Source organism: Festucalex cinctus, chromosome 16, assembly GCF_051991245.1.
Source record: "Festucalex cinctus isolate MCC-2025b chromosome 16, RoL_Fcin_1.0, whole genome shotgun sequence".
In the NCBI taxonomy this organism is placed as follows: Eukaryota; Metazoa; Chordata; class Actinopteri; order Syngnathiformes; family Syngnathidae; genus Festucalex; species Festucalex cinctus.
Genome location: NC_135426.1, coordinates 25,379,244 through 25,403,581, shown reverse-complemented (window position 1 = coordinate 25,403,581; position 24,338 = coordinate 25,379,244). Strand labels below are relative to the sequence as shown.

Genomic DNA, 24,338 nt, shown 5'->3' with positions numbered 1-24,338 from the left:
CTCCTTGGAAAAGTCGCTGCAATGACCCTCATGTGGAAAGACTAATCACGACTGCGACTACCAAGGGAGGTCCGGCCCCAGTCGGCAACCACCAGTGCAACCGCTATTAATAACCATATACATTTCCATACTGTAAGTTCACGACGGCGTGATGCTGCCCACCCACAAGGACTCCCGACGCACATGATTAATTGTCCTTGGCCTGATCGCTTGTAAAGTACATTTCTTAAGACACGTGGTGCATCGTTGATGTTTAAGAAACACCATCTGTCATTATTTTTAATCTATCCCACTGGAGTTGAAGATTGAGCTTGATCTTCCGTGTAGCGAGTGCTAATATGCTATTCCATGTATTATGCACGATTAAACAAGACATTTTCTCGACAGCAATTATCACCACACACAAAATGAATGTTTATGATGGCGCAAGAACAGGACGCAACAGAAGCTATAATTAAAAAGATTTGTTTATTTTATTTGATTTTTTTTACACTGCAATTTGCGATTTGTTGAATTGATGCCGCTATGAAAGTCGAAGGTCACGGGAAGCAAAAGACAGCCATTCATCTTTGTGTCAAAGTCATCATGACAGACCAAGCGTATCCAACCGATGTAAAACTTGACTTCAATATTCTGCTTCAGAAACAATACTTTCAATTGTGACATTATGACCTTTACAGGCCTCGACCTTTCAACAGAAAGGACCCATTTTGAAGTGTACCCGCAAGTGCAAGCAATTGCTGAGTCAAATAAAAGGTTCGCTCATCATCACGAGGTCATTTGACAGCAACTGGCCATATCTATAAAGACCACATTGACACCATCCAAACCCAATAAAATGTTTATTTTCTGAATCTGGCGGGATCATTTTTTCACCCAATAGCAGCTCTCGCAATAAATTGTACGAAGCCTTTTCGTCTCCCTTAATAAGCTCATTCCGCAACTCTAAAGACATTTTAATTGGCACAGCCTGTAAACCCTGATGGAGCCTTGGCGATTCATATTCGCCATAATGGTGAATTTATACTGCTGCGCATCAGTAGCTAATTTCCTCGGGGGAATAAATCTCTGCCGGCATAGCAGTGACCACTGTATAAATATTGACAGTACACGAGAGAACGACTGTATAAGTAGCTCACACGCCAAATAACGTCTGCAAACAGGCTCACATTCACAACACACTTAATCTGGTATTAATAAGATCCATATTTGAGACCGCTGACCACTCGTCTGCGCATTCTGTAAAAGAAACACATTAGCATTCCAGCCATTAGCTGGAAGACTTGTTGGAGCTTGACACGTAGAAAAACCTTCACATGTACTCGACAATGGAATTTGCATGTGAATGCTAAAGTGTTTCATGGAAATCTTCCGGAGTTAAAGGAAGGAGGAGGCAAATATGCAAATATGTTAAATTTCTCAATTTGGGAATTTTATTGTGAAACTGTGCAGATTTCTGAAATGTGATAAATAATTCAATATCAATTCGGAATAAGTTGAACCACGTCAAGTTGGAATGTTTGAATCAGTTGAGAAATGTGGAAGGACGACGTAGATATAAAATCTTCCTTAAAATGTGGATTTCATTGTGAAACATTAGGGAAGAATAGTAGCCCGAATAACCTTTATTTTGTCAATATTTGCAAGTTTCAATTGAGGCTCGGCGATATTGCTGGGAAGTGTATCACAATATAAGTATATCGCATCTGTTCATTTTGATAATTTAGTTATTTTATTCAAAATAAGAACCTGGAGAAAAAATGGTTAGAATTTAGGTAATATTTAACCTTTAATAAGAGATCAACACAACTACGGAAAAGTCAAATACCTAAATTAGTCAATGTAGAGATTTAATAAACACCTTTTTAAAGCTAATTGTGCATATTATGCCAGGCAAATATGGCTGAATGGTGAATCAAAATGTAAGTATTTCATATTAGTAAACATTGCTATTTTTAAAAAAAATAGTTCAATTGATTAAAAATGAAATGCCATTCAAAGTATATGGTAGTAAAACCTATTTTCAAGGAAGGTACATTTTGTTTACATCCAGCAGTATACCGTTGATGCTAATTTGTGGTCAGTTTCCAGTATCGTTCCTGTACCTGAATTTTGTGAAGTTTGAAGGATTTTAATTGGTTGAGAATTGTGACAATTTGAAAAAAGTAAGCATAATAAAACAAATGAAAACGAGAAAAACAGCTTTGGTGCATAATAACGCGCGAATACTCATCAGCATTCATACAATTATTCTACCAGGTGTTAATAGGAGACGTTTGTCATTTTCTCGCCACATTGTCAGTCGACATGGACCATCCGAGCTCCCATCTGGCAGCTGTCAACGCTATAGCTGGCCGCTAACACGGAGGTTAATGAAGCCCCCCGTGTTAGCCAACGCACCCCCGGCGTTTCAGCGTTTGGGCCTCAAGCTGCTTGGAGACGCACTCGCAGCCCTGAAGGATTGGCTCCATTACGGTTTACCAGCACGGGGCTCCATGCATGTCCTGGAGAAAATCAGGCTCACACCTGCTGCTACCTGGGCTCAGCTGTTGCTACGCAGCAGCCAGCGGTGGGGGAGGAACGCGAGCAATACTTGGTTACTCTACTGACGGAGATTCACTCCAAATGAATCTTGAGTCGGTACTTGTGGCGGTGGAAGGCCGCATGTTGGTGCCTGTGGTTCTCTCGAGGTGACTTGACGGTTAGCTATGTCCCCATTACAGGCTGTGTATTTAACAAGGCCTATTTGGTCAAAGAGTCACAGGGGGATGTCTTCTCTGTCGCTACGGATCGACCAGTTTGTGGTATCTCACGCAGTGGGCTGTCTCCATAGACTGGGTCAGTGTCAGATTAAAGATCCGGATCCAGACCTTTCGTCTCTGGCTTTGAAATGCTTGCAGGAAGTCATATGACATTTACAGGGGATCTTTCAAACAGCATAGAAGGGCAAAAGTCGGAATAGAGATTTTTTTTTTTTTTTTGATTACCAGACATTGCAGTTAATGTTTCTCTCCCTTTTTTTTTTTTTTTTAATAAGTTACAGTTTCATCAGACAAATACCCCCACTTGAACTGCTCATACCCGTCTACTTACTCAACAAGCAACCGCGGCTTCAAATAGGCGACGGCGAGGTCTTCCTATTGTGTCAAAGACATTTCAAGTGTCGCCGGCTCGCCACAAGAGCGCAAATTGATAATCCCGCAAGTGCACTTACATAAACAGGTGTCCTTTTGTGCTTCCTGCCATTATTCCGGGAACACGCTAATCAATCTCACTTTCGCAAAAGTGACTTTTCAGGATATAACTTCATCCAAGGTGAGTCAAGGTAATGGTCCAACCGCGGCATGAAGAAGTGGCTTAAATAAGCGCATTATCGCGCCAAAAAATGAGGGCATTTTTTCTGAGCGAGTGAAAAGTCCCTGCAAAGTGAAGCAATCACAGACAAATGGTCCTATGCTTACTGGGAGGTGGGGTTGGCGGCGACGCAAATCTCGGGATTTGGCCTTCAAAGCCACCTTTCTGGCATTCAGGAAGAGTGAGTGCTTGCTTTTGCCTAAATTCAATCTTATTTATATGTATAGACAATGCAAATAAATACACATTCAGCTATTTATTTGATTGCTTATCTAAGTGATTCCAGATGTGATTACAGAACTAACACAAGCCTGACAAGGACACGCAAACTCCACACAAGAAAGCCGGAGTAGAGATTTGATTCCCGAAGAACCGAGGCAGATTTGCTACCCGCTAGTCCACCATGCAACAATGAACTTCCACATTTGGACAATTACATAAATAGCAGCTCATCTCCATGGCAATGTTTTTATGGTTGGGTGTGGGGCGGTGTTGTCACATGAAGATTATAACTCAAATGTGTTTCACAATAATAAGATAACTTCTTTGATATATTAAAACTAATTCACAAAAATTTAAAAAAGAGCAAAGTCACTCTAAAAAGAAATTCAACCAACAGAACGAAATAAAAGCCGAACTGAAAGGATGAAGCCCATCTTGTAAAAGTTTTTTGGAAAATGATTTTCACTCCAAAGTCGACTGTGCGTCGGGCCACAGGTGCACGAAATTGCCCATGACAGCAGTCTGGTATGAATGTCTAAAGTTTGTGCGCGCGAGTAGTTTCAAGCTGTCAGCGGGGTCCCTCGGGGACACTTTCCGCTTGTCTTCCTCTCGTCTTTGTGGTTTGGCCCGTTTGCTGCACTCCCCACCTGACCCCGGCGTGCGTCTCACGGAGGATGCGCACTTGGATGTGTGCTTCCGTGTCCTTCTCGTGTCACGTCGCCACGCGTCACATGTACAGCGCTCTGGCATAAACACATCATCAGGTCAGGGTGTTTGAATGCGTCTCTGCTGTCTGGCGCCTTTGAAGCGGACGTCCAGATGCCGCGAGATGCTCCGGAGGAGGAGGAGGAGGGAGTGCAAACATCAATGGGCTGCGACTTGACACGGTCTTACTGTGCACATATACTGTAAACACGAGGTTGTCGCGTTACTGGCTTAGAAGAGTACAGGACAAAATGAAAATGACATGTATTTCATTCAGCTAATGTCTTAACCTTATTCACTGTAATTATAAACATATTCAGCAGGCTCCAACCTCCTACTGCAATTATTGTTGCTTCATCAAAACGGCAAATGATCAAATAAATCATTTCTACATGCCATAAACTGAAGTGTCATCAGCTTCTTCTTCAAAAAAAAAAAAAAAAAAATGGAGTGGTCTCATTTTTTACACTTCTTAACAAGACACGACTCATTTACGAGACACGAAACATTTTTACCGACTCTTGAAATGAAATGACAAGTGTGTCCTTGGGGACTGTCTCATTTTCAAGTGTCGCCGTTTGCAATTCTCAAGGATGCGTACGAGCCGATCACGAGCTGTGCACTCGTCACCTTCGTGGAATACTTGCCATCACACACATTTGTGGAGCTGTTGAAAGGTGACTTCATACAGCGCAAAGCAGATCTGGATTATCCCAAAAACAAGGTTCCAGTCGCCAGTGTGGCTTTCATATCAATCAACGACACAGCTTCGGCTCCGTCCAGTTTCACGCATCATCGCCCGTCATCTTTCCTTTCATTTCCTCCATCTCCCGACTCTCCAATTTCCTCCCTTCTGGGCTCCCTCCTTTTATTCCCCATGTAAACACGTCACTGTATTAACTGCAATCTACATATGAAATGTAATTTACACCAAGTTCATTTCTAGCTTCCATTTGTGCTTGCATGTTTTAATATGTTTTCGGAGGAACAATGCCATTGGTCACCATCTGGGTGAGTGGGAAAGGCAAGCGAGATGTATTAATTTCACGTTAATGGCATATGAGCTCGGATGAGAATGGAAAACAGCACCACAAACAGACTGGAGGAACACAGATGCAATATTAAACGTTTAAAGAGGCATCGCATTAAAATAAACGCCGCTTCAAAGCCGAGGGAGGAAAGAAAAGTGGACAGATGCACAATGGCGATAATGGTAGGAGAAAGTCATTTTGGGCGACTAAATGTCATAAAACATACCCCCTAGTTTAAAAATAACCGCAGCTGGTCTATGATTGAGCCACCAAGTTGTGCCCGACAAATTCTGAAGCATGTTTCATGACACGCAAATGCAGCGTGGTTCATTATTTGCACTTCAATCATGGCGGCGTCCGAGTCACTGCGCATTTGCAGGTTTTGATTGTATTCTCAGGAAGGAAAATACTAATATGGTTTTGATTCGTGCACATTCATACGTTCTGTCCTCGCTGGGGCTGGCCAGTTATTTTCATGATCCTTAATTGTTTACCTCAATCTGATGACTTGCATTACACAGCAATTGGAAGATGTTTAAAGGAAGGAGTAACTGTATTCTAACTGAGTAATACAACAACAACAACAACATTTTAAGACTCAAACTTGAGCAACCAGGATCCATTGGACACTTGCCTGAGATTTGAAATGGCTCTAATGAGAAAATATCGCACTCAGATTGCTTCCTTTTTAGCGCCATAAGTGCTGCTGGAACTGCACGAATCAAACTAATAAAAGCATAGAATTGAATTATGGTGACACTGAGTTCCACTTCATACGCTGGGGGGGGTAAAGTGCAAATCTCGCCGTGACATAAGTAACTTTGGTCAATCAAGCTATTATCTTCTGAGTTTCCAGGTGAGATTGCTTGATCTCAATTTGTCCAGAAGCCAAATATACCCAAATGAAATCCTGTAACACTGCAGTCGAATGTGGTCTTTATTTTTACGGGCACTCTCATCAGCCTGGATTTACTTTAAGCTGGAGGGCAAGTTTTGGAGAGAGCTATTATGTAAAATGGAAAGGGGATTTACTCACGTTTGTTTGTGCCTTATTGCTTTTTTTTTTTTTTTTTTTTTTTTTTTTCTCCGTATCCCTGGAAGTAATTAAAGCCTGGCATAGCGTAAGTGCGTGTAAAATGTCATCCAATCATTCCTGCAAATGTGATAGCGTATACGTTTCGCCTCTAATTCAAATTACATTTGAACTTGCCATTGGAATGGAATTAAAGGCAGGCAGAGCGGCACTGTCATCAGTGGCCGACAGCAGCAACCCCGCTGATGGACATTGTTAATTAGCGAGCCTCGACACTGGAAGGCTTTCCCGCAATTTGATTCATTCTGCTGCCAGTCGCGTCCCGATTCTGCCAGTCGGCCCGTTTGATATTAGTCTCGTTGCCATAAGCGTGACCGTGCAAAAGGTGCAATTAGCGTTCGACGCGGTTGAGGTTATTTTGAACACAAAGTCGGAGCAGGTTGCCAAAAAACAAGACAAATGTTAACAAGTTAAAAGTTGACCTACCAAGACTCTCTTGGCCGTTGTGACGGATCGGGATGAAAGGGCCTCACTTTGTTGTCCACCACTTTTAGTCATTTGCCGCATCTGTTCCAAAAAAAGTGCTCATCAAGCATCCATTTTTGCCAATATTCAAGCATCACATTGCAGGTCTTACAAACGACTTTTCAAGCTTAGTAATGTTGAGCACATATGTACATTTTTGTTTGATGAGCAGATAACCGTGCAGTCCACAATTCCGCTACCAAACAAACAATCAATAGGCAAAAGGATAGAAAACATTTTCAAATGGACGTCATTTTTATTATGTGCAGAACATGCCGCAGACAAGGAGGAGAAGGGTGGGTGGGGTGGCTGAATTTAGTTTTCTTATTAAAAAAAAAAAAAGCATTGAGGAGTGGAGTGCACCGATAACAGCTGGTCATTTTGAGAATGTCACCTCGCTTGGCAGATGGGACGAGGATGTTTAATGGCACTGGCACGCAAATTTGATCACTGTTATTGTGGCAACTTTTTCCATTCTCTCCAAACGAATGAACTGATAGGAGCTGTCGTAAAGAAACTAGTGGCTGTGTTTGACCCGTTTTAACCATCCTTATGCCACTACATTGCGAGTGGAAACTTTGATGACGACCACTTTGATCCTACACCGAGGTGGAGGCGAGCCGTAAAAAAAAAAAAAAAAAAAAGTTGAAACTGTAGACGGAAGCAAATGGTCAAGCAATAAAGCCGACCAAAAGTTATTTTTTCAGGTCAATTTTGAGCACCAGTAGTGAATACTGGCCTGACGATATCACATCTCCCTCTATAGTCCAGCTAGATTTAAGAGTTCATCATGATTTTTATGCCCTCAAATGCAGAATAAAAGCTTTGAAATGTATTCTTGCTTCTGTCCAACTCTATTCTATTAAACTCCAAATAACAGCTTTACACAAGTCATGGCAAATTGTACTCGACACTGTTCATAGCTTGATATTTCTATAAAAAGCACATTAAAACAAACAAAAGCCCCATTTTGGCAGTTAATATTTGTTTTTCCCAAAGGACATGACAAGAAGCAGGTCAGCAAGGAGAATATGCAGTGCGTTGCGTTGACAAAGATGTCATTGTTCTGGTCACATTTCCAATGGAACTAGAAATGACAGTGAGTCGTCTGCAAGTCCCAAGTTATACAGAAAGCAAACAAGCTGATTCATTTGCTATACATTTCATTTCAATTGAATGAAGGAAGGGCTTGCTTGTCAGCCGTGAAACTGCCAAAGTGGCTTTCTCATTTTTGCAACCTTGTCTCAAAGGATTTGGTCTTTTCTCAGGGTTTGGATCGTGCCGATCGGTTAGGATGCAAAATCACAGTGGTTACGGCGGCTCGTGCGGAGGTGAATGTGACAATGAAAAGCTCGTTGTCAGGAAAGCCAGATGTTAGATGAGCCAAAGATTTGGAGGATGAGGTGTTGAATATGGACATGGAGGACGCAGAAACGGCCATCTGCTCCTATCTTCTTCTCCTTTAGTACTTTTTCAATGGGCCAGATGACCAATAAGCAACAATGGTGGCAATTTGTTTCTCATCATCTTCCAAATTGCGCATGCAGGCGCTGTGGATACGAACGCTGCATGACCGGCTGCCGTCCGAGAAGCTCCAGCTGATGAAAGCTCCTCGCTCGGGGCTGAAGTCCCTTGAAGCGATCCGCCCCTCCGCCCCTCCCCTTCCGTCCGCTTCTCCACCCACACCCCTCGTTTATTCCGTGCCGGTGCTATAATAGCCGTCATTTGTGCGACGCGACGTTCAAAACCATCAAATCATTTGCAAGCCTGCTCCTTGCTTTACATGTTGTTGAAGCCATGCAAGTACGGCTGTATTGCAGCAAAAATAGTTTGATGAATTGATAGCAATTTCTCTCAGTAAAGTCTAATTGACAGCCAATTTCGTACTCATTCACTCGTCACAAGGTCAGGATTCACTTGAAGCACACGCTCCAAAGAGATGAGCTGGATTGCCAGTTTGTAAGGTACACCACTCCGCCGTGATGCACCTTTTTCCGATCAATTTATTCCAGACTTTCTGCCTTCATTTTTCTCCTCCCCAGAGCAATTAAATGAGGTTCATGCCGCCACTCCTACGCATCAATTTCATATGCGTTTCTTATCATATACTGTATACATGGACACTCTAATTTCTTCTTTTTTTTTTAGGATAAATGAATGGCACCTAGTCTAAAACTAGGACGATGACTCAGAAAGATAATGTGGGACTTTATTTGATCACTCATTTTGAAATCAGAAAATCGGCTTTGATTTAAAAGTTCAAATCAAACTTCATCAAATTGTTCTACTTTCAAATGTTCTGTTTGTGAATCTTCTGATTAAGATACAGATGTGCATCAACTAACTTATGCTGAAGAAATGCACACCCCATGCTGGTTTTGCAACTTTTGTTGTGTTTGTGCAAACCTGTTCAACTTTTGCCACTGTGCATCTGGCTCGCCATACTGGCCGAAAACAAACAAAACAGAGTTGGCTGATTGCAGCTGAAGATTCCAGACCAAGGCCAAGTGGATAAGACGGATCTTTGTTCCGAATGTCTGCATGTTCATGGCAACAGCCGCTCGTCCCTGTCGCATGAAGCGCTCGCCATACACAAACACACCCACTCATACATCACCTCTTCCTTTTCTTTCACACCCTCATCCATTATTCACAAGCACATTTTTATTGACTCGTGTTTTTTTTCTTAAGCAGCATACTGCCTCGTCTATGCAGATGGTACCGTTTCGACTGGGAGCGACGCAGCTGCATTAAAATATGTCAATACTAAAGCGCTCACGATCATTCATGCTCTGGAACAATTTTAAACTCCCCCCCTCCGGTCTATCCTCCGACAGTCTTGTGAGTTTGGTAGGAAGAATAAAGACGTCCCGGTTGCCTCCAGGGAATCTTTTTTTTTTTTTTTTGCTTCGGCCGCCCGAGTTGTGCGCACCTTTTTGCACTCATTTCCACACTTGGCAAGGTCACCTGCATCATTTGCATTTTTACAAAATTGCTTCTTTGTTGAAAGGACCCTGATTTGTATTAAAGCGCTTGTACACAGCTGAATATTCAGCACCATTCAAGGGTGAAATCAATAAATTCCTTCAACATTACAACAGAGGTGATATACAACGGCTCAACAGCATCTAAATTATTGTCTGCTGTTGAGCATGGAAAATGTATATTACAAATGCACGGGATGGCATCCTTGAGGAAACTTTTCAAGGACTTCCCAAAGCGGAACATCATAATTAAGCATCTTTTTTTTTTTTTCTCCCATACAGAATATGTTGCTGTGGTTAATTTAATTGAAGCCTTAGGACACAGGAATTAATGCGGTGTGTGATTTCGCCCGAAAGGAGAAAGAGATTATTAACGGCAAATTGTAATCCATAGAGCAGACGCGAATATAAATACATCTTAAAACAACGGTGGTAAGCTCATCATCTTTTGAGCGTCAATGGGAATTCCAAATGTTATGGATGAGCAGGTTCTCGCCTGGGCAATGTGATGTTTGCGCAGTCTGCTTATCAGCTCCAAAGATATACTTGCACATATATAGATTTCACTTCATGCTGCCTGACATCTCATGCTAATCTGGCCCCTCTGCCAGACTTCCTAAAACAAAAACAAAATCCATTTTGAGCCACACTGTAACGTTTCACTCTTGTGCAAATAATTGGAGTGGAAAACAAGACTGTAAGCGAGGTGGCAGCCTGCTACTTTTGCATCAAGTTGGCTTATCAGAATTGTGAAGCCAAAGAGCACATTGATAAGACGCGACGTGATTCATTTCAGTATTGTTCGGTCAACTGCACCGTCTGAGGTCACACGGAAATTAAAGCTTTTAGAATTCTCAAAGTGAAGTAGTGAATCATCACTTGGCATTTGAAAGCAGAACAAAATGACAAATGAAAGCTTCTTGGACCCATTTTCTAACTGGCGAATGTGGATGAAATTACGGATTCTTCGACAAAACATGAGTGTGGCATCAGCAAGAATTGGATCTTTGTTGCTGGCATTTGTATTTGAAACAATCAAAGAAATTTCAAGCTGATAATGCTTGTCTGCTTGTGAGCGACTGGATGTGAGCCGTGGCTGACAGCAGCTCACACGCAAGAGTGATCTTTGTGATTATGTTTTGCTTGTCAGTTTTCACCCAACATTAAATAAACGGGGGAGAAGTAGCATTTGGTTGAATAGCCCTTGCTTTGTTGCAACATTTATTTATTTATTTTGAAGCTGATTCTGATCATTGGCAGAATAACATTCCAATCACCGATTAATTGGCCAATTAATAAAAACAATTATTTAATGAATGAAATAACTTCGGTTATGATCCTTAAAAGAATAAATAAGTTACGGGCAGAAAATGTATACTTTACTTTTCGATTGGTTTAGTTTACGACGGATTGCTGCGATTGGCTGGCAACCAGTTCAGGGTGTACCCTGCCTGCTGCCCATAGCCAGCTGGGATAGGCTCCAGCACCCCACCCCGCGACCTTTGTGAGGAGCAAGCAAAATCAGAAAATGGATGGACGGACAACGGATTAGTTTTTTCCTGGGGGGGTTGAATACTATGATCTTTGTCTTATTTTGTAATGTGAAGATGAATCAGTAAAAAAAAAAAAAAAAGATATTCCAATTTAATTGATCGGCCAATTAATCGATCTGGCCCTATTTATTTATTTATAGAGCGTCTAGATAAGAGCAAGGCTTAAGAAGTGCAGTGCACTTTTGCATCTCATTATTTCATGAAACATGACAAAAAAAATATATATATATGGGGAGAGGACCTTGACAAAAAAAATAAATAATTGCATATTCCCAATAAAATAGCCAGGATATAAGTGGCTTTGTAGATACATATGACGAAAAAATGAAATATACAAAAAGAGCATGAGCCTAATCATTTGAAAGGCGGCGCATATTCCGTGGAGATCCATTGTTATTTGTTTAAGATTTAGTCCGAGATGTAAACGCATCCACAGCGCTTCTAATAATAAATAGCAGGGCCTAAAAATACACAGGTAAAGCTCCCCTCGCTAACCGCAGGGACGCGGCTCCTCCGTCCGCCGAGACCGCTCGCTGACTAATGAAGTCGGGAAGCTTAGAGCAATTAGACACATCAAAGCTCAAATCGGAAAATTAATTAGGCCTCTCCTCTCGTTTGCGAGGCGCATCCGCTCGTGCGGCGCTTCATTAGCATACCGTCATCAAAAACACGCAGGTGCCCGTTGTTGACGGCGCGACCGCATTCACAAATGTTTGCTCTTCATATATTTGGACAATTAAGAGAGCGAAATAAACAGAAGCCTTCGAATTGAGGTGAAAACTTGCGGTGAAGATCATTCTGGAAGCCGGCCTGTTAGTGTATGCGCGGGTTCGATTCGCAACAACAACAACAACAACAACAACAACAACAACAACAAGGCGCAGTTCCATACGCGCTCCATTAATCATTAGCGTGCATCAAATGCTTCTTTAGGGTGTGATACATCAAAAAGAGGCCCTTGTTACGGCTCGGATGAAACAAACACGTTGACTGAACTCCGCGCTCCTTCTGCGAGCGCCATTATCCGCCCGATTTGTTGCTGCGTGTTGCGCCAAGCCGCATCAAAGCGTGGCCGATCGCGTGCTCTAATGAAGAAGGACTTCAAACATGCGTGCTCATTATCAATAACATCCCGATATTAAATGCCAATATGTAAATGACGAACCCGGAGAATGTAAAATGTATTTAATTCCCCAATGATGAAACAAGTTTCAAGATTGCAGCTTTTAATATCGGTCGATTGGTCATCCCAAGTTAGCACTCTGCCTCAAAGTGTTGAGTTGCAGGGCCTACCTTTGTGCATGTTCAGCCCGTGCGTACTTTGGTTTGGCCCCAGCTCACCCGTGACCCTAACAAGGACAAGCAACAAACAAAAAACAAACAAAAAAAAATGGATGAATGTAAAATGAGTCAAGCACACATAACCCCTGATTGATTTGTTGTCCGATAGAAACGGACGCCGCTTAACCTGTTTCTTCATGGAAATATATGAATCATTTCCCTCAGCCTTCCGTGCTTTGAAAATTGATGTGGCGCAATACGTTTCCCTCCGGGCTGCACTTTGATTAATGAACCTTATACACAGAGTACGCAAGTCACGTCCATCTTGTCCAGTGCTGTACTTAAGTCCATTTTTCACGCATCTGTACTTTCCTTTAGTATTTATTTTTAGCTTTCGCTCCCTACATGATAAAGGGCGGGGGGGAAAAAACAAACAAACATGTATAAAAAGTCAACTTCAGTTGAAATCTTGGATAGATTGGTTGAAATCAGCTGTGACATGAGAGAGCTAAAGCAAGTGAACATTACGGACTACAACAATAAACATGAAATGTTGTCGGGCATTAAATACAGGCTATGAATAATTGAAAGTCTTTGTGATGTAAATTATAGTGATATGGTGGTTACAGTCGGGGCTGGACTGGCACAAGAAAATCAGCCTCCCATTTTGACTCCTGTAGTTCTGCCACTCATGTTTCAGTTTGCTATCAATATTCAAATTTGATGAATTAAATTGTGGGCCAGTCTCTTCGGGTAAAAGCTAGGAAAATAATCATGAAAAGCCTCAAAAGAGGCCAGCCCACCGGGATGGACAGTCCAGTCCTGGTTACAGTTAGCAGCCTGCTAACCACTAACCATTACTGCTAGCTAACTAGCTCATCTGTTTCCCTTTCCCTCTGTCGCAAGTCTTGTCAGTTTTATCTTTTACGAACTACAGTAAAAAGCTGGCAGTAAGACGGCAACAGCAAAGCTAACACTTCTCGCTAACCTTGTTAAGCTAAATATGAGTGCTGTTAAATGCTGAAAGGTAAAATCTTTGGAGGAAATACACAATCACTGCAGGCGACAGGAAGTGGGGAACGTCAACACAGTCGCGGTCCCCCCAGGAAAAGAAAGTTGCGACCTGCGCTGGGAGATAAATCGGGCCTGAAGACAAAGCCGATATTTGGTGGCGCTCTAATCTGTCTCTCGCAGCCCTGTAAGCCATTAAAGGCCAGACAAAGGCAGTCTAGAGCCAAGCACCCTATTGGGAGATCTTATTTACAGTGGAACTGACACTTTGGCCGCCCGTCGCCTCCATCTTGCTTCCTCGTCCACCATTTTCACCCCCCTTCTCATTCGTTTCCACTTCCAGTCTTCCGCCGGCCGTGGCTGTTGCGATCTTTTAATCTCGGGCAGCTGAAATTCCATCTCTCGCCAAAGCGTTCAACTTCCTGCTCCTGACCTGCCGTTTAATGGAACTATTGTGCAGTGTGAGGCGCATCCCATTATAGTGAGAAACATGAGGACATTTTCGCTCGCCACCATTAAGGAGCCTGTTTTACCCGACAACACGTGGCCCCCCCCCCAAATAAAAATGCCTCTGACATAAAAATTGGATTTGCTACCACCGGATGCAAGAGTTGAATTTGATGGAGCTATTTACTTTCATTTCACTTGTTAACACATGCTGTTGAACTTTTTGGTAGAATTTTAAAATAATGTGTTTAATAATATTGTTTAAGATTTAAAAAAAAAAAAAATCAACATTCTTGCAAACCTGAAAAGTTGAACAGTAAACATATGCTTAAATACATTTCAACAGAGTTAACAGAGTTTGCATTTTTATTTTTTTCATTTTCACTCCAAGTGAATATCGGCTTCCACTATTGGTTATCAGACTCAAACAATGATCTATCTCTCGTTTTTAATACGTGTTTTTCTGCCAAATACTCTCATTCAATTTTGAAATGAATTTTAACATTATAGGCTATGTTGTTGTTTCTTTGTGTAGCAATCTCTCAAAAGCCAAAATAAAGTAGGGAATACCAAACTGGGGATATACAGCTGAAATGGCCAAACCACTGGAATTAGTAAGAAGAAGTTGCATCGGCATTTCACCGCTTTTAAGAACTTTCTGCATAATTATCGCAGAAATGTGATACCTGGAATCGTTTTGTTCTGGTTTAATTTATCAAGTATGTTTTGAAAAGTTACACGCATAATATTGAATTTAGAATTTCAGGCTAATTTGCGTCTCATTCTGAGGAGTCATGAAGCTCGCTTACCTTGTTTGATTGTTTGATTGAAGCGCGCTCACGCTGTTGGCCGTCAGTCAGTCAGTCAGTCAGTCAGTCAGTCCCACTTGACACAACTTGGCTAATGGCGACTACTCCAGCTTGAATTCCTCCTCTTTCGTCATGTCTTGTTGGAAAAATAATGTCTTTTATCAATGCAATAAGGTGTTTTGTATCCTGTCAAGTTGTGGCACGTCGCAGAACGTTCATGTCGCTCGTTCCGACTTCCGACAACAGGTGGGCTCATCAACGCGTGTGGTGCCTTCACGGAGTGGGAATTTCTAACTTCACCGTCGGAAAACTGAAAACATTGAACCCCTAAAATGAACTTTAGATTCGTGCGCTGTGTGTTTGCATAACATCAACGTTAAACATGAGGATTTTTAAAATATTTCTATTTAGAATTGTTATGTCTTAGAGTGAAACCAAGCAGAAATGTACATATTTTCCTACAATCGAATGATCTCCTGAACGCAACTGCTCATAGAAATCGTCCTTCCAGGTACGTGACATCACACATACCTTTTAAAAGAAAAGAAAAATAAAAACAAAACAAAAACAAAAAAAGTCAGTAATTAAGCCCAAATGATCATGTCAACAAGCTATCATGAGAAAATAAATGCTGCAATTGAAAGTGAGGCTTGCGGTATGACTTTTTACATATTTTTAATCTCTGTTCATTTGCCTGCCTTGGCGTTGCTGTTGTTTTTTTGAAGTGCAATTTTACTGCCACTCTTGGGCACTTGCCTGATGTCACAACGGCACTATAAAAATAAACCTGTCTTTTCTTGCCTCTAACTAGCACCTCTGGTGTGCTTTTGTGCGAGCTGAAATGTGTTGGCCGGCTTGAATGAAATGTGAAAACCATGTGAAGCGCTTTGTTTTGCACACAAAACGAGCATTAGCACAAGATTGTTGTGATGTACGTCACACAACCATTTTGAATGGGAGGAGTCGGGCAAACTCGTATTTATTGTTTGATTTTGCGTGCATGTGGTTTAATGGCTTTGCGCAAAACGCATCAAACGGTGGGGAGTGTGATAAGCAAGCTCCTGGGACCGCGAAGGTTCTGAAGAAGCTCCTGTAATGAATGGCTGGAGCTCTGCTGATGCACAGCAATCATTAACAGCCTGATAATTAGTCGGGACGGCTCGGCGGGTTGCACGAGAGACGCGAGGCCTGCTCGACAAACACATTTTGTGTCGTTTCCGGTGCATGTGTGGCCTAGAAATGTCCTGCTCCGTCTATTTACTCTTTACTCACGTTCATGCTTACAGTTGCAAATATGAACACACCCCCTGCTGCCAACTGTATATGTGAAAAACAGCCGAAACTATGAACGGATACGTCCGAGTGTCTATTTATTGAATTGATTCAATACATATCTATTTTGAAGTACAGTTTTACAGAGTGCTATTTTCTCATTAAAAACAAACTGCCAAATTGTTTGCTGTCATTTGTTTTGTTTTCCACCAGGGAAAGTTGATTTGCAATAAGGCTGATTGAAATCGATGAGCGTTGTCAAACTCAAGAGACAAATCAGTCACACAAATTCCTATTGAAGTTTGTACAATATGGCGGAAATAAGCAGGCTTATAGTCAATAGGCCTGGCTGTTGCGCAACAAACGTTTTATTTGCGTCCGCAAGTCCAAACAATCGACGTCCATATTTCTCACTCAGCCAAGTTGAAATCAACAATGCTGCCTCGTTTTGTTTTGTCATCCCAAGCGCTGATGTTTGGCGAGCATCCAGAGTGGCGCTGGCCCGCCCCGTCCTGGTTTGATGAATGTTGAGCGGTGACGGTGGCGGTGGCGGTGGCGGAGAAGATTCCAGCCAGCTGCAATTAAACAGACAAATGATGCATGAAATGGCACAGAGGGTTTTGTGGTCGTCAAGTGAACATAAAAACAAAGTGATGTTCAAGGCCAATACGACACACAAACGGAATTGAAGGACTTCCAGTCGTTATAACAACACCAACGGGCCCATTGCACCGCCATTTTCAAAATGATCTGAACAACTTTGGAAAATAATCTGACTGCAATTGTTTTGAGAAACGTAACTATGTTTTATTAGTTTTTATTCAGAGATCTCATGAGATTTTCCTGCCAATTTAACTCGCTTATCATTTGTGTTGACTGGATGAGCTGTCGATCGATCAGCGAGCCAGATTCTACATGCAAAATGGCTTCAGCAGTTGGTGACAATTGATCAATCTCTGATTGGCTGTTAGCTAGCAAATCAAATAAATCAAATAAAAATGCAAATAAAAAGGCTTTATCTAGTAAATCATCTACAGCTAAATGTTGCTATTTTACATTGTGCACATTTTATTTTGTGAAACCAAGACTGCTGCGATTGGCTGGCAACCAGTTCGGGGTAAACCCCGCCTACTGCCCGAAGCCAGCTGGGATAGGCTCCAGCATCCCCTGCGAAACCTTGTGAGGAGTAAGCAGTTAAGAAAATGGATGGATGGAAACCAAGACTGTGGCTGGTATGTTAATAACTTTTCAGCTACGTTGAATCTGCAAATACTTTAATGATTTGAACTTCCCCAACAACATCATCAAATCTTTTATTTTCGAACAGGATATGACATTTAACAGCAATTATTCAACCATTATCCCCCCCATTAAAAACATTTCCAAACTGGTAATCCCTGAGATTACTTGAAAGACAGATGAACGCGAGGCCTCTTTTCAATATTCATACGCAGGACTGAGAACGCTTCGACATCGGATGCGTCATCACGTTCCCGTTCGTCGCCGTTTAGCATCGCAATGAACAAGATTTCAGTTCGCCCAAATGGCATTTTTTATTTTGAACATCCCGCAAAAGGAAACTGAACTTGTTCAAAGTTCAACCACAGCCGGACATCTACTGAGGGCTTTCCACACACTCATGGGGCCGCTTGGAGTCTGGGATTTGGGGCTTGATGGAGGAGGAAGGCTTTTTTTTTTTTTTTGAGGTGCAGTCAAATGTCGGTGAGCGATGGCGTGCTCATGTCCCAGATGACCTGCATGGATTCAGTCCGGCTGAGCTTTGGCCGTGCACGTGGGCCCTAAAAAATGCAAAGCTGTTGAAGCTTTTTTTGGATTTTCTTGATTGCCATCTGAAGGTCATGCGCTTTGTCCTCACGAGTTCAAATGAAATATAATCGTGTTCATATCGAGAGGATGGAAACGAGCGAGTGCTCTTTCAATCGCTTTATTAAACGGCAACAAAGTCTCGTGATCAAAAGTTACAGTGGCTCATTTTCACTTCCGCCTCAATTTATGAGGAAAGCCGCCTTTTAAAGGTATAGACGCATTCCCGTCAGAATTCACAAGGTCCAGCATGTGTGGAGGGGGACCCCAAGTGGGCAAAAATAATACCTGCATCGCACATGCATGATTGTACAGTATGAATTGATAGTGATGAAGTAAATGCATAAAACACTCGGCCGCTACTTGCGGATTTTTTGTATTACGATGGATTATTGTACTATCCAGTTTAAGGATACTAGTACCATTTTAGTTCTCACTAATAGCAAAGCCATTGACAAATGTGTGCTACGTGTACTAGTGACGTTATAAATTCTACTCGTTAGTAGTTATGTAGTTTAGCATTTCACTTCTAGTAGTTGTAGTTGTCCTACTAGTGCGTAGGGGAAAATGTCACTAGTAATACAGTGACTCTACTAGTGCTGTTGTGTGCTGAGATTTTTGGATCCCAAAAGCGCAGACACAAATACGATTTTATCGATTTATTCACATGGAGAGGCAGAAACTCAGAGACGCTGATGCTTTTGCAAGTAGTAAAAATGGCACACGTCATCTCATGCGCATGTTCGCCTCACTAGTAACATGTAGTCAGCCCACCAGAATCCCACAATTCTCTTAATAAGGAGGACAAGGTGAATATTTGTACAAGGAAAAATAAAAGGTCAAACAGCTTTAGGAAAAACGCTTGTATTCAATTCAGTGCACTAGTAGAATGATGTTACTACTAAGTCAAAGTACAGTGAAGACATGTCAGTGAAAGGAAGTCGTCAATCTACTCGTGCACTGAATTGCCTTACTAGTGACAACAAAGAGGCACTAGTACATGTACCTTATGCTGGATATCAAGAATATCAAATAAACGCTCAAGCAGCTTTCCATAGCAGCGTGCAGCACAATCCTCCCAAAATTGCTCTTCCGCTCCAGCGAAAAATGTTCCGCAAAAAAAAACTTTCAACTTTCTTTCACAAAAAGCCAAAGCTAATGGTTTGGTCGCGAGGCATAAAAAGGAAAAGTTCTCTGTGCTTGCGTGATCTTCAAAAAAAAAAAGAAAAAAGAATCCAATATGCTGATGCCGTCTGCGCTTCATTGCAACCTTTGCATCACATCAGCCTCTTGACAATTGTTTCATCCCAAAAAGTTAAGCAATAAAAGCTGAAAGGTGGAGGTGTCGAATTACAGCATATCCGTGACCTCCGCTCTCGTGTCCCACATTCCCATTCGGCTGCCCGCTTCCATCTAATCCTGCCAGAGGAGTTTCATTTACTGCCAAGAGTTGCTCGCACAATTTCTTTCAAAGTACATTTTGATGAGAGCGCAATTCCATTTCATTGGAAGGCCCGTACAGTAAATCCTCTTTGCCCAGCGTCACATGCGCTCACATTAACATGACAAAAAGTGGCCGCTTTTGCTCCCCCGTCCGCTATTATTGCCATCAAAATGCCATCGACGTGTCCGGCGGGAGAAACGCTGCAGCGGCGACGGCAAATATGAAATCCGGGCATGACAATAGCAACTTCCAGGCATCATCAATCAACAGCAACAATTCAGCTGCTGCTCTCACATGCATGCATGCATGTATGGTGGTCAAAACACTGTTAAAAACGTCTTGTGCACCAAATCTAGTTTTACTAGTTTAATTGATCGTACGTTCCAAAATACAAAACCGCGTAACGTTCCGTTTTTGGCAATACTCATACATGATGAATAAGTCGCAAGTGAGGGAAGGAGGAGTGAAGTGAAGCTACATTAAGTGCTTGCTAGCAGCTTCAAGACTCCTTACTTACATTTGAATCCATTACAAGCCAGCAATTAAGATAATTAAGTGATTAATCAAAACTCTGATGTGCTTAATCTGATTAAAAATTGTCATCGTTTGACAGCTCTAGTTTTTTGCTAACCACTGCGGTATTGATGCTAGTTTCATGATGCTTCACATAATGTGTTAGCATTAAGCTAGTGACTTTCATATCGGACATACAGGATAATTCTCTTCATGCCGAGTTTTACTCTTAAACTTGAAAAAGATGGCAAAATACTCAGTCATGTAGATTTTTTATTTTTTTTGCTCTCATGATAAAGTAAACAAACAAAAACCACAAGTTTGTTGCTTCTCATTTCCATAACAATTCCGAGATTCTCAGCCAATGACTTGGCAGCTAAGCTGGCTGAAGTTAAAAAGCCTCTTTCAGGCAATATGTAAAAAAAACAAAAAAACAATGAACGTGTTCTTCTCAATACTTACAGCAATGCCCACTAATGTGCTGCCCTCTGCTGGTCTGGAGTACGAACCCACGACTGGGCCGCCTTCCGCCGTTGAGATCCGGCAACGCTCCCGTCAGGCATCCCGAAGACTTCCCAACTCCACTCTACATTCACGGCACTCTTGTGTGACATTCCCTGACACTTATTTGGCAGCTTATGAAAAAACAAAAGAGGAAGACGGGCGCACAAACACGGCGCCCCGCAGCCGGCAATCAAAAAGTTGAAAAACTCCTGTCGAAGCAAGTTTACAATGGTAACCTTCCGACGTGTGACAGTATTTACATAAAGGATTCAGGCTTGGGTGGAATATTAATTATTGATGTGAAGCGTAATGAATGATTTATAAGCAAAGCCAATCAGAGGCTGACTTCTCCTAGCGCCACCTGAGGGATATTCTACATTTATAACTCAAGGACATGCTGTCATTGTTTTTTGGCCGTGCAAGGCTTCGTCTTCCTCTTCGTCGTACTTGCTTTTCAAACACGCTCGCGATTGGCTGAAAAGTGCGCTCGGGGGACAACTTGGAACCTCCTTCGGAAATGTGCTCTTACACTGACAATGCGGCTGCAGAATGTTTCACAATGGCTCGACATCACATCCATGTACTGCTGGGCCTTCATGAACATGATGACTGAGGGTGACGCTCGGGCGTTGCACGTGGGCGAGCGTCTCCCGACATTTATTACGACAAGTCATATATTTCACATTCCATCGTTTTCAGAGCAATGTGCACAGCGGTCGGGAATCACTGGACACGAATCCCGACGAGCACAAGTGGGGAACCGTACGCCTTGAAATATCCAACTAAGCAAGCGTCGTCAAACCCTCCAACCAATTGAGGGGAGAAAAAAAAACAAAAAAAACAGTGAAGCGTCGCCAGCATAAGGCAGAGGATTTGCTTACGTTTGCAAAAACAACCACAACAAAAAGCAGTTGTAAGTCGGTGGCATCATGGTGCCAGATTGCAAATCTCCTTCCAGGAATTTGGGTCTTGCCATGTCGGTCACAGGTTAGCTCCCTCTGCTGGGTCTGTCAGGTGGGCTTTGGAGAACGAGCGGGCGAATAAAGGAGCGCGTGACGGATCGGCAGATGGGGAATGGTCGCCGGTCGTTGCCATGCAGCTGCAACCATAGATAACGCATTCCAGGGAGGGGGAAAAAAGCTGCATAATCCCAGCCATGCTTTATAAAAGAAGGCCCTTGCTAAGCCTAATGGTGCTTCCCTTGTCAAAGGGATTGGACACGTTACAATGCAAATGTGTAAAGTTTGCACAAGGACACATTAATATGTACAGTAGACACACTATGAAAAAAAAAAACAGTTGGGTACAAAATAACCCAATTGGCGGTCACAAAACCTCACTTCAGTCAATTGAAAAAATACATTTAAATAACTCAAACAACTCAAAATTAGTAATATATATTTTTATTTTTTTTACAATAATGCTGATTTTGTAATTATGGCAAATTGTAATTGAATTTCAATTAATTGCACAGCCCTAATTTGAGCAGGGCGTTGTACACTTTTTTTCTTTTAATATTCATTGCATAACGTCTTCACAATGGCTTGCTTCTGCATTTGAAGGGCTTGTCGCGTTGCCACGGGCACACAAGTCTGAAATGACAAGCTGAGCTCGGGTCGCGTGCGCGCCATGTCCAAACACAACGTGGCACGAACCGCCGGCCAGATCTGCAACAATGGCTCTGCCTCTCCGCCACGATGGCTGCCAAAACCACTTGAAATTCCCCCGCCCGGCCGCCCTTCACACAGGCTCCTCCAGAACAGGCTGGAGAGCTATTAGGGCAGACGTGATTCCAAACTTCAAGATATATATATATATATATATATATATATAAAAAAAACAGACTGGTGCACTCAACGATATGCTGTCGGTTCTGTACGATTTGCGTAGGAGGAGAAAGATCCACAAGCAGCCAGCACCTGAGTGGGCTTTTATGCGCTAGCACGAGTGAAGTGGGAGATTTCCTACATACGTTGAGCAGTCGATGCCAAAAGGTGCGCTTCATGCCTGGAGCGACAATTAAAGTCCCGTCAAGGTTATGGAAAAACGCAACTAAATGATGCATTTAAGCAACAAAGCATGTCAGTAGTTTAGTAGAAATATGCTGCATTTTTCTACTTTGACTTCAATACTTATTAAGAGACTTCATCTCACAATGAGAAACGTTTCCAAACAGAAATATCCTCCTGACTACCAGAAATTCAAATTTGTCCTCTGTAGTGGACTTTTTTTTAAACCCAATGCATACGCCTGAATTAACGTCCTTTTGTGCTCTATAGAGGACATTCAGAACTTTCCAATGATATCAAATGTGTCGGGGTGGGGCTTTGCTCCCCTTGATTGCATCATCAAAGAAAATGGCTTCCCTCAGTGCAAGCACTTTTTCGGGAAGAGGAAAAATAAGTGTAGAACATTTTTTATTGAACAGGCTTTAAATGTTGTAGCATGTTTTATCTTAAGAACACATTAAAGTATTGTTTGAATTATTTTAACCGTATTTGAGCCTAGAATTTAAGTTTTAAAAAATGTCCTCTGTAGTACTCAAAAATCTCTTTTGCAGTATTCCAGTTACTTCACAAAGATTGGGGTATATCGAAATAAACATGATTGGAAATTTTTGGTATTTTTTTTTCCTGGTAGTCAGGAGGATGTCGCACTGCTACAGGGACGTCTTTCTCACACTCTGTTAACATCCTGCCCCCTACTGGTAGGGAGTGCAAAAACAGCTCGTCTATATTTTGAAAGACAAGCTGCCGGTTGATTTGCATGCAATTAGCGCACGTTGCAACGTGTACTTCAGGCAGGCGCCTCGAGCAGGAAGAAGCGATTGTGACTCAACAACCTCTGAACCCGCACAATGTGGGGGGGAAACGTGTGGACAGGAATTCATTTGAAAGGCTCCTAATTATCAATTGTTGGTTATGTATTACAGAAACCCGCCTGACCCTTAATTAGGCCGCACCAATCAGGGGGAGATTAATTCCAGCTGAGGATCAATTGGGCCCAATCATTTTTCGCTCCACTCCCACCAGTGAGTAAATCATCAAGCGTGGATTTCCACAAACTATTCGCCATGCTTGCAAATGTCGAATGATTTGAATTATGGCGTATATGCAGTGCCATAACGTGTGAAATGAAAGAACTAAGTCATGTTTTTGTTATCTGTTATCACGTCATGAATATTGTGCTGCTTAGCAGAAGCAAATGCTAATCTGTGCAACCCACACAATTTGATTCAACTTTGACACAGTTTCAATCGGCAGAATCCTTGTGTGGATTGAAAATGGCGCATCTTCACCCGGCCGAGCTGCCAAATCGAGTCTGTGGAACAAAAATGGAAACGTTGTCATAGCACGCCCTCACTGGTTTCTCCACCAATCAAGTCAATTGTTTCTAGTTCCAAAAAAAACAAAAGTACTGACTGGTCCATTATCACTTATCAAAATCACACATAATTATTTGCTGTGCAAATGTTGAAAAATAGAGCGCAGTTTTGGCCCCATTTCGGCGGCGACTGGTTTAAAAAAAAAAAAAAAAAAAAATGAAGTGAGTGGCAAAATGCTACAAGATGAAAGAGTCCCTATTCCTGTTTGATTTACTACCTTTGTTTCTCTGAAATAAATGCTCAGCACACAAACTTAAGGGACCACGTGGGACCTGCACGGTGAAGAAGAAGAAGAAGAAGTCGCCTGATTAATCAGTTGAAAAGAGAACCGGATCATTTGGGTGGGTGCGTGAGGACAATTTTACAAACGCATTTCATGAGACAACGTCTTTACTTTGTGCATGTACTCACATGATTTCTTACGGCATACTCCAATAAGTG

The 24,338-nt window shown here is 42.1% G+C and overlaps 1 protein-coding gene across 5 annotated transcripts in view; it reads right to left on the bottom strand.

Annotated features, from left to right (window-relative positions):
• LOC144003042 (uncharacterized) overlaps positions 1–15,203 on the bottom strand; it is a 365,050-nt gene extending 349,847 nt beyond the window's left edge. For 4 of the 5 annotated variants that reach the window (XM_077498802.1, XM_077498803.1, XM_077498805.1 and 1 more), the window contains exons 1-3: positions 14,956–15,203; positions 12,701–12,756; positions 6,832–6,912 (exon numbers count right to left, since the gene is read on the bottom strand). The gene's annotated coding sequence lies outside the window, so the exon portion shown is untranslated. The remainder of the gene's footprint in view (positions 1–6,831; positions 6,913–12,700; positions 12,757–14,955) is intronic. The other variant, XM_077498804.1, reaches the window with a different exon arrangement.
• Positions 15,204–24,338: the final 9,135 nt, after the last annotated feature.